The 16208-nt window shown below is 44.9% G+C and overlaps 1 long non-coding RNA gene across 2 annotated transcripts; it reads left to right on the top strand.

Annotated features, from left to right (window-relative positions):
• The first annotated feature begins 6033 nt into the window (after positions 1 to 6033).
• LOC131384018 (uncharacterized) lies at positions 6034 to 12046 on the top strand. 2 transcript variants are annotated; one of them, XR_009214489.1, is made up of 3 exons: positions 6034 to 6152; positions 9624 to 9685; positions 11931 to 12046. It is a non-coding gene; the product is annotated as an uncharacterized LOC131384018 (long non-coding RNA). The 2 variants fall into 2 exon arrangements; XR_009214490.1 differs by lacking the exon at positions 6034 to 6152 and adding an exon at positions 8094 to 8192.
• The last annotated feature ends 4162 nt before the right edge of the window (positions 12047 to 16208 follow it).

The raw sequence follows: 16208 nt of genomic DNA on the forward strand, positions 1-16208 counted from the left end.
CCTCCCAAGTAACCGGGACTAAAGACGGGTGCCACCCCGCCCAGCTAATTTTTGTATTTTTTTTCTTTAATTGAGACAGGGTGCCACTCTGTTGCCCAGGCTGGAGTGCAGTGGTGCCATCTCGGCTCACTGGAACCTCCACCTCTCAGATTCAAGCCATTCTCGTGCCTCAGCTTCTCGAGTAGCTGGGATTAAGGTGCACAACACTATGCCCAGCTCATTTTTGTTTTTTCAGTAGAGACGGGGTTTCACCATGTGGGCCAGGCTGGTCTCGAACTCCTGGCCTCAGATGATTCACCTGCCTCAGCCTCCCAAAGTGCTGGAATTACAGGTGTGAACCACTGTGCCTAGCCCAATTTTTGTATTATTATTATTTTTTTTATTTTATTTTATTTTTTTTTTGATAGAGACAGGGTTTTGCTGTATTGCCCAGGCTGGTCTCAAACTCTTGGGCTCAAGCTATCTGCCCGCTTCAGCCCCCTAAAGTGCTGAGATTACAGGTGTGAGCCACTGCACCCAGCCCATGCAATATCTTAAATAATTTTGTACATGAAACAAAGTTTTTATTTTATTATGCTTTGTGGATGTGCTTGCACGAAGGAATCTGAACAGATGCAGAAAAGATATATCACAGCTGAAGGGGACTGGGAGGGTCTTTTTTCCTCTGGGAATGCTAAGTAAACTGTGTGCTGTCAGCCTTGGTTTTGACTTCAACTCATCACATGAGGTCATATGTGGAACTTTTCTCTTGTGGCATCATGTTAATACTCAAAAAGTTTTGGATTCTGGAACATTTAGGATTTTGAATTTTCAGATTAAGGATGTTCAACCTATATAACCATTTATTTTTCATGCAGTTTTGTGAGTATGAAATTTGGGAAGGGCTCTGCTAGACAGTTCGTCTGCCTGGCTTTCTGTCGGGTAATGAGATCTGGAACACGCACTTCCCAGGTGGTGTCTTTCCTCACAGTCTCTCAAGTGCTCTGGAGCTTTTCTTGTTCTATACCTAGCACTGGAGCCCCTAGGGCCCCTTCACGTGGCTTGGACTTCTCATAGCATGGGGGGTCTCAGAATAGTTGCACTTCGCCGAAGTGGGAAGTAGATGTTACCAGGCCAAACAAGGGTTGCACCTGAAAAAGCGCGATGTCACTATTACCATATTCTATTGGTCAAAGCAGTCACAGGGCCCAGGTTCAAAGGAGAGTGACAAGATCACGTTGCAGAAGAGCACTGGGATCAGGAGGATATTGTGGCTGCTTTTGGAACATACACTCTGCCACAAGCTATAATTTATTTATTTTTTTGAGACAGGGTCTCGCTCTGTTGCCCAGGCTGGAGTGCAGTGGTACGATGTCAGCTCACTGCAACCTCCGCCTCCCAGGTTCAAGCAATTCTCCTGCCTCAGCCTCCCAAGTAGTTGGGACTACAGGCATGCGCCACCACCCCCTGCTAATTTATATATTTTTAGTAGAGACAAGGTTTTGCCACGTTGGCCAGGCTGGTCTTGAACTCCTAACCTCAGGAGATCCACCCGCCACGGCCTCCCAAAGTGCTGGAATTACAGGTGTGAGCCACTGCGCCTGGCCACAACCTATAATCTTATCCTTATAAATGTATTACGTAGAAATAATCCAAGGAATATACAAGAACAGAAAAGTTCATCTCAACTTTTGTAGGGAAAAAAATTGGAAAAAACCTACATGTCTCCTGATAGATAAATAGCTAAGTAAATTATCACGTACCAACTAACAGGAATATGAAGCTGTAGTAATTAAGATGATTATGAAGTTGCTATAAATGGAGAAAAAGTAAAATTAAGAAGCACATACACTGTGATGATAATTATGTAAAAGCCTGTATGCATCTGGACAAAGTCTGGAAGGAAATGGAGATAACTGCATCGAGGTGGTAAGATTATGTATGCCTTAGATTTTCTCCTTTATTGTTATAGCATCACACAAAATAAAAGAAGAAGAAAAGAAGAGAATTACAATTTTAATGGTCAGTGCTCAATACTTGGTAGGTTCATGTACTACGTGCAGGGAAGGCAAAAGGGACACTCATTACTCTGTAATTCACTCAGATTCAGAGAAACTTCCAGGCCAGAGGAGCCACAGATATTCTTATTTATAATTAATAACCTGTTTTGACCCCTTATCTTTGGAATGCTGATTAACATGGAAGCCATAATTACTATTAATATATTAGTCTTTCAATATTGCTGAGACTATTCATGAGACTGAAAACCCTTTAAAAAGCCCCCATGACACATAAACATAAGGTGATATTTTAATCTTTATCATAATGAATTTATCCAATCCAGGGTTTCTAAAATTGTCAGTGGTAATTTGGCCTGGAAATTTATCCTAGAATACTCTGACGAGAACTAGATTAATTTTGGTCTCCCTCTTCACAGTGTTCTGTTTGCCTTGGGACTCATTGTAGGTAAAAAGGATGTGGAGTCTGGAATAGTCTATGCTTATGAAACTGCAAGCAAAATTCCTAGAGTGGCCCTGAATTCAGCCCATCTTCCTGGGACTGTGACACTCATAGCTATGGGTGAAACCAACCTTTGAACAGTCATTGCATTCCAGTATTCCCATAACTTGCTAGTCATTGCATTTTTTTCAAGGCCTCTTTTGAAGAGTTATTAAGGAAGGTAGAAGTACATAAAGGTCAAAGTCTTAAGAAAGTCTGATTAAATAATTGCAAAAACAATTTTTTTTTTTTTTTTTTTTTGAGGCAAAGTCTTGCTTTGTTGCCCAGGCTGGAGTGAAGTGGCATGATGTCGGCTCACTACAACCTCCACCTCCCAGGTTCAAGCGATTCTCCTGCCTCAGACTCCCGAGTAGCTGGGATTACAGGCACCCGCCACCATGCCTGGCTAGAAAAACATTTTTTAAAAAAAAGAACATATCATAAGTTGGCATAGCCACTAATTATGTTAACATAGTTAATAACTGGGGAAAACCTGAATGAGGGAAGTGTTTAGAGTACATCTTGGTAAATTATTTTGATTTGGTTCAATTGCCTTTTGGGAAGTTAAAAAAAGGGAAGGGGCTATCTACTGGTTGCCAAAAAAAATACTGATATTCTTAGACTTGTCAAAAGACAAAGTTACAACAAATTTAGTTTAAATATCTCAGTTGGGCTGGGTGCGGTGGCTCACGCCTATAATCCCAGCACTTTGGGAGGCTGAGGCCGGTAAATCACTTGAGGTTAGGAGTTCAATACCAGCCTGGCCAACATGGTGAAATCCTGTCTCTACTAAAAATACAAAAATTAGCCGGGCATGGTGGTGTGCACCTGTAGTTCTAGCTACTTGGCAGGCTGAGGTGGAAGAATCCCTTGAACCCAGGAGTTGGAGGTTGCAGTGAGCCAAGATCTCACCACTGCACTATAGCCTGGGTGACAGAGTGTGACTCTGCCGGAAAAAAAAAAAAAATCTCAGTTGGCTTTATTTGCAATTCTAGAAACAGGTAACACTTTGTTCCACAAAACAGAATCACGAGCTGAGCAGAAGGCATTGGCTTCACAGAGCAAGAAGGAATGAAGAAAGAAGCAGGCTGGGTGCAGTGGCTCACACCTGTAATCCCAGCACTTTAGGAGGCCCAGAAGGGTGGATCACTTGAGGTCACGAGTTCAAGACCAGTCTGGGCAACATGCTGAAACCCCATCTCTACTAAAAAATACAAAAATTAGCCGGGTGTGGTGGCCCATGCCTGTAATCCCAGCTACTTGGGAAGCTGAGGTGGGAGGATCATGGTGGATCAGCCCATGAGGTGGAGGTTGCAGTGAACTGAGATGGCTCCACTGCACTCCAGCCTGGACGACAGAGCAAGACTCTGTCTCAGGAAAAAAAAAAAAAAAAAAAAGAAGCAAAGAGTATGTCCATTGTTTCAAAGTGACTTTTCTTGTAAGATGAGACAAGGAGATAGAACAATAGAAAAATAACTGATTAGTTAACATCAGGCTTCTTGGGGCTACTTTTTCTGTGTGAAAGGATTAAAGCAGAGGGAACTTCATTATCGTGACTCTTGAAGATTAACTGACCTGTTTGGGAATTTGGCTATCTCTCTCTCCTGCTTTCTCTTGAGACAGGAATAATATAGGGTGGTTGCAAGAGAATAGAAAATTCCAGGCAGCAGTTTCACATGCCCAGCAAAATGAAACTGTTGAAATAGCTCCATAAACTGGGAACTGATAAGACCATGAAAAACAGGGTGTGAGCCAAGCTGGCTAAAACCAACTGGACCCAACACAGAGCAGGATTTGACCTGGGTTTCTCCTAGGACCTCATTATTCACTCATTGATAAACAAATCACACACCCACCTACACTGTGACAAGAACACTGTATTTGGTGTTAAAATGGGCAGCACCACAGTTCTGAGAAATCTTCACCTTTTTCCAGGAATCTTCATGAGTAGTCCACCCCTTGGGTAAAGAAACCCATATAAGAAACCCCAAGCCCCTTTGCGCAGCTCTCTCATGAGTATGCCCATGCTCCCCTTTCTTGAGTGTGTATTTTTACTTTGCAATAAGTCTCCGTACTTTCACCATTTTCTGACTCATCCTTGAATTTCTTCTCATCATGGTATCAAGAGCCTGCACACTGGCCTGGGTCAGGGTTTCATAAGTGTTTGAGAACTTCCCCCAGCCCACTGGTCCCACTCGGAAGATCAGATAACAACTTATTGAAGTTTGGTGACAGAACTTTAGCATGGGTGACTCCATTTTGATTTTTGGTTTTGTCTGTTGGAGCCTAGTACAGAAACTTAATCCAAAAAACAACCTCCTATACTTTTTATTCAACAGAATCAACATTTCAGGTCTTTTTTTTAACCTGAAATTGGTGTTTCATTTAATAAATGCTTCCCTAGTAGTTACTCTGTGGCATTATCCTGTACTTTACAGACATTAACTAATTTAGTTGTCAATAACCCATTGAGTAGAAAAAACAGTTTTTCCTCTGCTCTCACACCAGTCTCACAGAAGACTTCTGTGACCAAATGTGTGGGAGTTTCTCTCCACCAGCAAGAAATAAAAAAATTAGGGGGAAGGGCAAGCGGGTGCACCTGTGGTCCCAGCTAGGGATGCTGAGGTGGGATTACCTCTTGAGCCTGAGAGGTTGATAGGCTGCAGTAAGCCTTGATCATGCCACTGCACTCCAGCCTGGGTGACAAAGCAAGACTGTCTAAAAAACGTCTGCAATGGACACTAGCTGGGTGGTGGTGGCGGCGGGGGGTGGTGGGGGTGGATCCTCTAATTCAATCCGATTCTTACACGATCTACTTGGAGATAGTGTCAGATGCCATAGGTTGAGGACTCAGTCCCACTTCCAATGCAATTGCAAGCCCCAGGTTGTTTTGTCTGTGCTTCTGACCTGCCAACTATAAATCGGGGTTCCATGACCCCCTTCTTGGGGGGTTTATTTGCGAGAGCTGCCCACAGAGCTCAGGGAAGCACATATCTACATTTATCAGTTTATTATAAAGAATATTATTGGCAGGTGCCTGTGATCCCAATTACTCAGGAGGCTGAGACAGGAGAAACACTTGAACAGGGAGGCAGAGGTTGCAGTGAGCCAAGATCGCGCCATTGCACTCCAGCCTGGGTGACAGAGCAAGGCTCTGTCAAAATAAAATAAAATAAAATAAAATAAAGTAAAATGGCCGGGCACGGTGGCTCATGCCTGTAATCCCTGTTAGGTAACATGGGGTACCTTAAAATGGCGCCGTACCTTAAGATGGGGCCAGTTCCGGGTTCTTCTCCCCTCCTTGACCGGGCACTGTCTGAACCCGCCAAAGGAGGACCAATCAGAAAGAAGCATCTCCCGCCTTCCCTTGGGCCCGCCCCTAGCCCAATCTACGTAGGCCCAAGGGATATAAAACCCAGCACACCAGCAGCCCTCTCTCTCTTCTCTCTCTTCTCCTTGCGTGGTGCCGCTCGATACCTCCAATAAAGATCTCTTGACCGCGACCGGTGTAGTTTGGTCTCCGCCCGGCCCCTTTCGTTGGTGCCGTGACTCGGATCGGGACTCCCCATCCCCCCTCGGTGGGACCCCGATCCCTTTCAGGCTCAGTCCAGACCCCGGCCGGTCTTCGCTCATTCTGTTCGCCAAGCTGTTCGCCCAACACCGGCCTCGTCTCGGTAAGTCTTCCCCTCCGGGGTCTACCTCTCTAGGCAGGCAAGAGATCCCACGAGGCACCTCGCCTCAAGCCCCTAAGGCCACGGTAGACCCCAAATAGCAAAACTGGCCCACATATCCCCTAGACAACCAAAGCAAATGGCCCACTTATGGGTCTCTTGATCCTAACATTCTCCAGGATCTCTGCAATTATTGCGAGCGAACAGGAAACTGGGTAGAGATCCCATATATCCATGGCTTCTTTCTCCTACGGGATAGACCTAACCTTTGTCTCCCTTGCAAACCGCAGCAGCTCCTTGCCGCTCTTAAACCGCCAACCTCTCCCTCTGCCCCCGACTTCGACCCAGCCGACGAACCCCCCCGCCCCATACCACCACCCTCCGCCGCATCCTCCGGCCACCACCCAACTGGAAGTCACCCAGCCTCCTGCTGCCCCCCCGCCACGCCCTCAACCGCCTATCCCGTCAGCCCCGACCTTCAGCACCCCCCACCACTCGCTCAAAGTCACACCCCCCCAACCTCCTTGCCCCCCCCTTAGAGAGGTGGCAGGAGCTGAAGGTATTGTCCGAGTCCACGTCCCCTTTTCTATGGCTGACATCCACAGTCAAGCAGCCTTTCCTGTCACTCCAACAGGCACTACTCAAAGCCCCAGCCCTACATCTTCCAGACTTAAACAACAGCCTTTCATTCTATATGTACATGAGCACAATGGCTTGGCTCTTGGAGTCCTAGGTCAGATTCATGGACCCACCTTTGCGGCAGTTGCATACCTATCCAAACAATTCTGACAGCGAACTCGGCCCGCAGGGAACTGAGTTTTCTCCTTTCCCTCCTCACTCGTCCGGCCTGGGTTTCCTCCCTTCTCTCGCTCAAAAAATCCTGGTACCAGGTAACCCACGGCCCTCGGCCTTACAGAGGCCCATCAGTTCTTTCGTTTCGGTGACGACCGGCTCGAAGGTTTCTGACTCGCAATACGGCCATCGGCTAATAGGGGACGCCCTGTTCAGCCAGCCGCCGTATACATATACCCCTTCCTCTCTCACCATGGGAGGCTCTGCATCCCTGCTGGCCGACTAGACCCCACTGTGCGAGGGTGGGCCCCCTGCCTTCGGGCCCTGGCTGCAGCCTACCTACTACTTCAAGAGTCAAAGAAATTAACGTTTAGGGCAGCTGTTGTCATTACCTCCCCCCATCAACTCAAGGAACTCCTGACCTACAAGAGTCTACAAACCCTTTCCCCTTGACACGTACTGTCTCTCCTAGTTTCCTTCCTGCACGATTCCGCTGTAACTTTCCAAACATGTGCACCCCTCAATCCCGCCACCCTCCTGCCTGTCTCTCCTTAAACACGAACCCACAAACCCCTCTAAAGCCAGGCATGCCCGTACCCCACAACCTTCCCAAAGTTCGCATTTCTAAAACGCCCTCTCTTCCTATTATTCCTAAGGCGTAAGCTGCCGCCCTCATGCCTGCTCCGAGCCCGCTCTTCTGGCTCTCCGCCTCTTACATCTTCTTCTACGGACCCTCCTCTGCCAACAGGCTCCCTTCACAACCCACACCAACAATCCCGCAGCGCCTGTAAAACTGAATGGCCCCAAAACTATGGGTGTCCCCGGACCAGCCGTGTTACCCTACTATTAAGCACCTCTCAGGTCCCTACTTCCGATTGTTTCTTATGCGCAAACATCAACAAACCCCCTCTTCCTGCGGTTCCACTATCTAGCTCCATAAACACAAGCAGCTCCTCCCCCACCACCACCGGCTTTGTAATCTCCCATGTCCCCCTCCTTGCCAACGTCAGACAACACCAGCTACCACCCCCCATCGAATCTCTCTAACAACCTGTCTCATAGGTACAGGACTAGGAGCCACCTCTTTAGGATACAGCGTATCCCAATTTTCAGATTTCCAAACCCAGATGCAGATGGCCATTGAGGAAACGGCTCAGTCTCTAGCCGCCCTCCAACGACAAATCACATCTCTAGCTGCTGTCACCCTTCAAAACCGCTGCGCCATCGACCTACTGACAGCCGAAAAAGGCGGTACTTGCATATTCTTACAGGAGAACCGTTGTTATATTAATGAGTCCCAAGTAATCGAAACTAGCATTAAAGCCTACATCGGATAAAACGTAAACTAATGAATGCTAGCACTACTCCTTCCCTTTGGGAAACCCTCAAAACCCCCCTCTTAGCTTGGCTCCTTCCCTTTTTAGGCCCCCTAATGGGTATCCTCGCTTTCTGCACACTACTCCCTTGCCTCCTTATTGCTTGGCCTCATACTCATACTGTACCCCATGCACAACCCTGACAGTTCTCCCTGTGCCCCCTCCCCACAGCGCCCCCACTCAGCAGGAAGCAGCCAGATGAACCACGACGCCCATTTTCCCTCATTTAAGAAAACAAAAAGGGAGGAATGTTAGGTAACATGGGGTACCTTAAAATGGCGCCGTACCTTAAGATGGGGCTGGTTCCAGTTTCTTCTCCCCTCCTTGACCGGGCACTGTCTGAACCCGCCAAACAAGGGCCAATCAGAAAGAAGCATCTCCCGCTTTCCCTTGGGCCCACCCATAGCCCAATCCACGTAGGCCCAGGGGTTTAAAACAGCAGCCCTCTCTCTCTCCTCTTCCTTCTCCTTGCGTGGGGCCGCTCGATACCTCCAATAAAGATCTCTTGACTGCGACTGGTGTAGTTTGGTCTCCGCCCGGCACCTTTCAATCCCAGGGCTTTGAGAGGCCAAGGTGGGCGGATCATGAGGTCAAGAGATCGAGACCATCCTGGCCAACGTGGTGAAACCCCATCTCCACAAAAAATACAAAAATTAGCTGGGCATGGTGGCACGTGCCTGTAGCCCCAGTTACTCGGGAGGGTGAGGCAGGAGAATCATTTGAACCAGGGAGCTGGAGGTTGCAGTGAGCCAAGATCGCGCCACTGCACTCCAGCTGGTGATAGAGCAAGACTCCGTCTCAAAAAAAAAAAAAAAAATTGTAAAGGATAGTTGAAAGGATGCATAGGGCAAGGTATGGGAAGAGGCATAGAGCTTCCATGCCCTGTGTGGGGTGAGGGGCACCCTCCAGGAACCTCTATGTGTTCAGCTATCCAGAAGCTCCCCCAGCCAGACCTTTGGGGTTTTTATGTCCTTTGGGGACAAAGGCTTCATTATGTAGGCATGATTGATTAAATCATTGGCCGTCAGTGATTAACTTAACCTTCAGCCCCTTCCCCTTCCCAGAAGTTGGATAGGGCTGAAAATCATAACTCTAATTTTGTCTTGGTCTTTCACGTGCCCAACCTCCATCCTGAAGCCACCTAGGGGCTGCCAGCCATCAGTCAACTCATTAGGTTACAAAAAGACACTTACCACTTGGGAGATTCCAAAGATTTTATGCCAGGAGATGGGAGGAAGACCAAATAAATATTTCACAATATCATATCCCTAATGTAGGTCCTATTATCACCATTCTCATTTTGCAGGTGAGGAGACTGAAGCATGAGGAGATTAAGAAATCAAGACCACTAGCAAGTAAGCAGCCCAGGTAGGACTCAAACCCAGATAAGCAGCCTCCAGAGTCCTGTACTTAACTGCTACACTATGCTGTCTGGTTGAGAGAATAGATCTTTCTTTCTTTTTTTTTTTTTTTTTTTTGAGACGGAGTCTCGCTTTGTCGCCCAGGCTGGAGTGTAGTGGCGCGATCTCGGCTCACTGCAAGCTCCGCCTCCCAGGTTCACGCCATTCTCCTGCCTCAGCCTCTCCGAGTAGCTGGGACTACAGGCGCCCGCCACCACGCCCGGCTAATTTTTTGTATTTTTAGTAGAGATGGGGTTTCACCATGGTCTCGATCTCCTGACCTCGTGATCCGCCCGCCTCAGCCTCCCAGAGTGCTGGGATTACAAGCATGAGCCACTGCGCCCAGCCCCTCCCTTCCTCCCTTCCTTCCTTCCTTCCTTCCTTTCTCTTTCCCTCTTTCTCTCCTTCCTTCCTTCCTTCCTTTTTCCTCTCCTTCTTTTCTTTTCTCTCTCTCTCTCTTTTCTTTCTTTCTTTTGACAGTGTCTTATGCTGTCACCCTAGCTGGAGTGCATGGTGTTCATAGTTCACTGTAGCCTTGAATTCCTGGGCTCCAGCAATCTTACTGCCTCAGCCTCCAAAGTAGCTGGGACTACAGGCATACATCACCACACCCGACTAATTTGAAAAAAATTTTTTATAGAGAAGTGGTCTCTTTTTTTCTTTTTTTGTAGCGCTGGGGTCTTTTTTTTTTTTTCTTTTCTTTTCTTTATTTTTTTGAGATGGAGTCTTGCCCTGTCGCCCAGGCTGGAGTGCAGTGGTGCAATCTCGGCTCACTGCAAGCTCCGCCTCCCGGGTTCACACCATTCTCCTGCCTCAGCCTCCCGAGTAGCTGGGACTACAGGCATGCGCCACTACGCCTGGCTAATTTTTTGTATTTTTAGTAGAGACAGGGTTTCACTGTGTTAGCCAGGATGGTCTCGATCTCCTCATCTCGTGAACCGCCTGCCTCGGCCTCCCAAAGTGCTGGGATTACAGGCGTGAGCCACCATGCCTGGCCAGAGATGGGGTCTTGCCATGTTGCCCAGGCTAGTCTTAAACTTCTGGACTCAAGAAATCTGGCCACCTTGGCCTCCCAAAGTGCTGGGATTACAGGCGTGAGCCACCTTACACAGCTTGGAAATTTCATTATAACAAGTATATCTACAAAGAGTTTGTATAACAAAATATTTCCATATCTAGGTGTATGCTTTTTGATCAAGTTGCTGCAAAGACTTCTATATTCAAAATAGGTCATAAGCCCTCTCTACTCTAGTTTGTACAACTCTGCATTAGGAAAGATGCTATAATTTGCAATACAGCTGAGCCATTTAGAGTATTTCTTTTCTTCTCAGCTGCCAGATGGTCATACAACAGGTAAAATACACTGAACCTTGGCATGGTGTGCTTGCCAGTTTCATTGATTACCTCCACCTCCCTTGACCCCATGAAACACTCCTGGTATGCAGGCCCCAGTAAGTTCCTTGAATCTAGGCTGGCCTTGTGACTCTATTAACCAATAAAATATGGCAGAAGTGATGCTGTGCTAAGTCCAGGCTTACGTATTGGAAAGTGGAAAGACTGGTATCTTCCACATTTTGCTCTTGGGAATCCTGACCTGCACTTAAGAAGTCCAACTACCTTGCTGTACAGACCACATGCAGATGCCATGTGAAGAGGGATGTGGAGCAGGGAGCCCAGGCTTGGTCTTCCCAGGGCCAGAGAAGTCAGGGTTTGGGGAGTGGGGAAAGAGAATCTGGTAGGTTCGGGTTGGGAGTACAGGGTAGTAGCTGGTTACCAACCTTTTCAGAAGAATTTTAATATTTTAACATTGAGTGCAACAATAGCAGCACAAACCAGTTGAAAAGTAGCCATGGCTTTAGCAAGTAGGCTATCGAGATATTACTCCTTTTCTGAATTCAGAGAGGTTATTTTCAAAAGCAGAGAAGTTGGATTTCAGTTTTGCTGTTTCTTGTCCTGTGATCAACTTGCTACATTCCTAGTCCTTGGATAAAATTAACCAACCTATCTGTTAAACATGGGAATGTGGTTTATAAGATATGTTCATTTTAGTGTAATTTTAATACAACAAACAATTCAAGTATTACATGGAAATAATCTCAAAAATTTAGATTCCTATATAGTTCAATTTGAAAACATTTTATATTACTACTAAATATTATCTAAGCTATGTGACTATAAGTAAGACTTATATTTTTTTATTTTTATTAAAAAAGTTTTTTTGTAGAGATAAGGTCACCCAAGCTGGTCTTGAACTCCTGGGCTCAAGTGAACCTCCCACCTAGGCCTCCTAAAGTGCTGGGATTACATGCATGACCCACCGTGCCTGACCAGTAAGACTTTTAATATTACCAACTATATGTTATGTAATATTAAGGGGTTCATTTTTTGTAGATGTGACACTGGAATTCTGATTGTGCCTTGAAAAGACAAAGAGTTTTATCTCCTAGATATACATATTACAGTATTTTCTGATGGAATGACCTGATGTGATGACAGTTGATTTTTCTTTTTTTTTTTTGAGACAGAGTCTTGCTCTGTCCCCCAGGCTGGAGTGCAGTGGCACCATCTTGGCTCGCTGCAACCTCTACCTCCCAGGTTCAAGTGATTCTCCTGCCTCAGCCTTCCGAGTAGCTGGGATTACAGTTGCCTGCCACCACGCCCGGCTAATTTTTGTATTTTTAGTAGAAACGGTTTCACCATATTGGACAGGCTGATCTTGAACTCCTGACCTCAAGTGATCTGCCCACTTTGGGCAAAGCGCTGGGATTACAGGCATGAGCCATCATGCCTGGCCTGACAGTTGATTTTTAATTTACTTTTCTAATTTAATTTTTAAAATTTTAATTTATTATTTATTTATTTATTTTTGAGACGGAGTCTCACTCTGTCACCCAGGCTGGAGTGCAGTGGCACGATCTCGGCTCACTGTAAGCTCCGCCTCCCGGGTTCACACCATTCTCCTGCCTCAGCCTCCCGAGTAGCTGGTACCACAGGTGCCAGCCACCACACCTGGCTAATTTTTTGCATTTTTACTAGAGATGGGGTTTCACCGTGTTAGCCAGGGTGGTCTCGATCTCCTGACCTCGTGATCTGCCCGCCTTGGCCTCCCAAAGTGCTGGGATTACAGGCGTGAGCCACTGTGCCCAGCCTATTTTTAATTTTTTTGAAACGCAGTCTCATTCTATAGTCCAGGTTGGAATGTAGTGGCACAATCTTGGCCCACTGCAACCTCGCCTCCTGGGTTCAAGCAATTCTCCTGCCTCAGCCTCTTGAGAAGCTGTGATTACAGGTACACACCACCATGCCTGGTGAATTTTTGTATTTCAGTAGAGACAGGGTTTCACCATGTTGGCCAGGCTGGTCTCCAATTCTTGATCTCAAGTCATCCGCCTGCCTCGACCTCCCAAAGTGCTGGGATTACAGGCATGAGCCACCATGCCCTGACCAACAGTTGATTTTAAATAATCTAGTGTGCAGGGGGTGAGAGCAGTGGGGTTGTAAATGAAATAGATTGGCCATATGTTGATAAATGTTGAATCTGGGTAATAGATACATGGGAGCTCATTATTCTATTCTTTCTATTTTCTGTGTGTTTGGAAATTTCTATAACAAAAATTTTAAGAAAAAAGCTCAATAGTTATTTGAGATTTGTTCAAAACAGACATGAGATTGCAATTGTTTTCTACCTTTCACTTGCTTTAGGGTTGCTTTTCTTGAAAGGATTTTGTGAAATTGTACGTTTCAATATGAATATAAAAAGTAGTGTGTATTTAACCATAACCTCTTTTATAGTAGCTTCTAGGTGCCTCCTATACACTTCCAATCTTAGCAACAAGAATAAATAATTCCCTCTAATTTGGCCTCAACACTCAACTGCTGTCACATTAATTGCTACGTTTGTGTAGCTAATGCCTGCCTGTAGCCAGTGATAACATTTTAAAATACATTACAAGATGGACAATATTTTAGTGCCTAAATTCAGATATTAACCTTATAAGCTTTCCATTTTTTGGTAACTTTTTGAAAGTTAAACATTTTAAATTCTATTATTGTCTTATTTCTTTATTATAATCTGGCCATATATTGTCTTAGAGGCATCTCCAGAACTCACTTTTTACCCAACAATGTTGAAAAGGTGGCTCCACTGTATTTTAAAATTTCTAGCTATACCTTATATAGTATATATCCCTAAGTAAGATATTCTTCACTCACTCTTTTCACTGGTAATTATAATGGATTCAGTTTATAGATAACTATAATAGATTTGTTGAAAGGGAATTTATAAAAAGGCTTAAGTGGGTATTGTAAGCTTGAATTTTATGTTCTTTTTTTTTGAATTTTATGTTCTTAATAACTTAAAGTTTCAAAACTGATGTCTGAGGGTTGCCTGTTATTTTCTGTATTCATTTCTATTTTTCATTTTTATGTATTTTCATTTTTTTAAATTTTTTTGAGACAAAGTCTCACTCTGACGCCCAGGCTAGAGTGCACTGGAACAATCATGGCTCACTGCAGCTTTGATCTTCCAGGCTCAAGCAACCCTCCTGTTAGTAGTAAAATGTTTATTTAGAAATAGAATGCTTGTTCTTTGGTACTGCAAGGAAAAATCAGCATTTAAACAAAAAGTTTTCTCAGCAAGGCAATTTTACTTTCTGCAGAAAGGGGGCTCCTCGCAGATGGAACAATGGTGAGACCACACCCAAACAAAGGAGGGAAGCAATTTTTATTCCTTACACAGCTTGTCCCTGCTAATGTGTCCTGTCTCCATTGGCTGGAGCTGGACCTCACAATCTAAATTAAACCTGACTGGCTAATAACTTAAAACTTTCCTAAATAGGTAAAAGTAAGGGAGAACAAAGAAAAAGAGGAAGTTGCTTATGAAAGGAAACAAATATCTTGGTTAAAGTACAAAGACATAGAATGTACTCATTCCCTTATATCTAGCAGCTACATAGGATAGGGCTTAACCAAGAGTTATTAGCATAAAGCAAGGAGGCTTGAAGGAAGTTAGTCTTTAAAAGAAACTATTATTTCTAACACTTATGATTTATTCTTTAACAAGAAGGGAAACTTTGGAGAGAAAACTTTTTACTTTCTACACATCCCATCCCAGCCTCCCAAGTAGCTGGGACTACAGGCACGTGCCACGAAACCTGGCTGGATTTTGTATTTTTTGTTGAGATGGGATCTCACTATGTTGCCCAGGCTGGTCTCAAACTTCTAGCTTCAAGTGATCCTCCCATGTCAGCTTCCCAATGTGCTGGGATTACAGGCGTGAGCCACTGCACGCAATCTCTACTAATTTTTAAAGGCTAAAATATGCTATTATTTTTTGTGATTTTTTTAATAGTCATTTAAAACATTTTCTTATTGAATTAATTAAATAATTTTTAGAAATGGAGTTTGCTATGTTGCCAGGCTGCTCTGAAACTCCTGGCCCCAACTGATCCTCAGGCCTCAGCCTCCTGAGTTGCTGGGATTACACGCATGAGCCACCATGCCCAGCTCAGAAGTCTATTTCATATCACATGTATGATAATAATTTAATCACAGAGGACCGTACATTTAATAATGTTTATAAAAGCTAAGGAGATCAAGCAAAGATGTGTGAAATGTGTGAAATGTGTCAAACCTTCAATCCTCTCAGTCTGGTATTTACTAGAGTAAGAAAAAAATTAAAATGTATAACTTGAATTACAATTGACTCTTGAACATAGGGGTTAGGGGCACCGACCCTTCCTCACGTAGAAAATTTGCATTTAACTTTTGACTCCCCCAGAATTTAACTACTAATAACCTACTGTAGAGCACAAGCCTTATGGATAATGTAAACGTTGATTAACACATATTCTGTATGTTATATGTGTTATGTATTGTATTCTTAAAGTAAGCTAAGTAAAAGAAAATGTGAAGAAAATCATAAGGAAGAGAAAGTATGTTTACTGTTTATTAAGTGGAAGTGGCTCCTCATAAAAGCCTCCATCCTCATCATCTTCACATTGAGTAGGCTGAGGAGGAGGAAGAAGAACAGGCTGTCTCAGGGGCAGCAAAGGCAGAAGAAAATTGGTATATAAGCAGACCCACACAGTTCAAACCAGTGTTGTTCAGGATCACCTGTATAATCTACCTTAGAAAAAAGGTTTCACTTTTTTTTCTTTCTTTCTTTCTTTTTTTTTTTTGAGATGAAGTTTCCCTCCTGTTGCCCAGGCTGGAGTGAAATGGCGTGATCTCAGCTCACTGCAACCTCTGCCTCCTGGGTTCAAGCAATTCTTCTGCCTCAGCCTCCCAAGTAGCTGGATTACAGGTGCCGACCACCACGCCCGGCTAATTTTTGTATTTTTAGTAGAGACAGGGTTTCACCACATTGGCCAGGCTGGTCTTGAACTCCTGACCTCAGGTGATCTGCCTGCCTCGGCCTCCCAAAGTGCTGGCATTACAGGCATGAGCCGCCGTGCCCAGCCTTTTTTTTTTTTCTTTTTGAGATGGGGTTT

Source organism: Hylobates moloch, unplaced genomic scaffold (assembly GCF_009828535.3).
Source record: "Hylobates moloch isolate HMO894 unplaced genomic scaffold, HMol_V3 SCAFFOLD_8, whole genome shotgun sequence".
NCBI lineage: Eukaryota > Metazoa > Chordata > Mammalia > Primates > Hylobatidae > Hylobates > Hylobates moloch.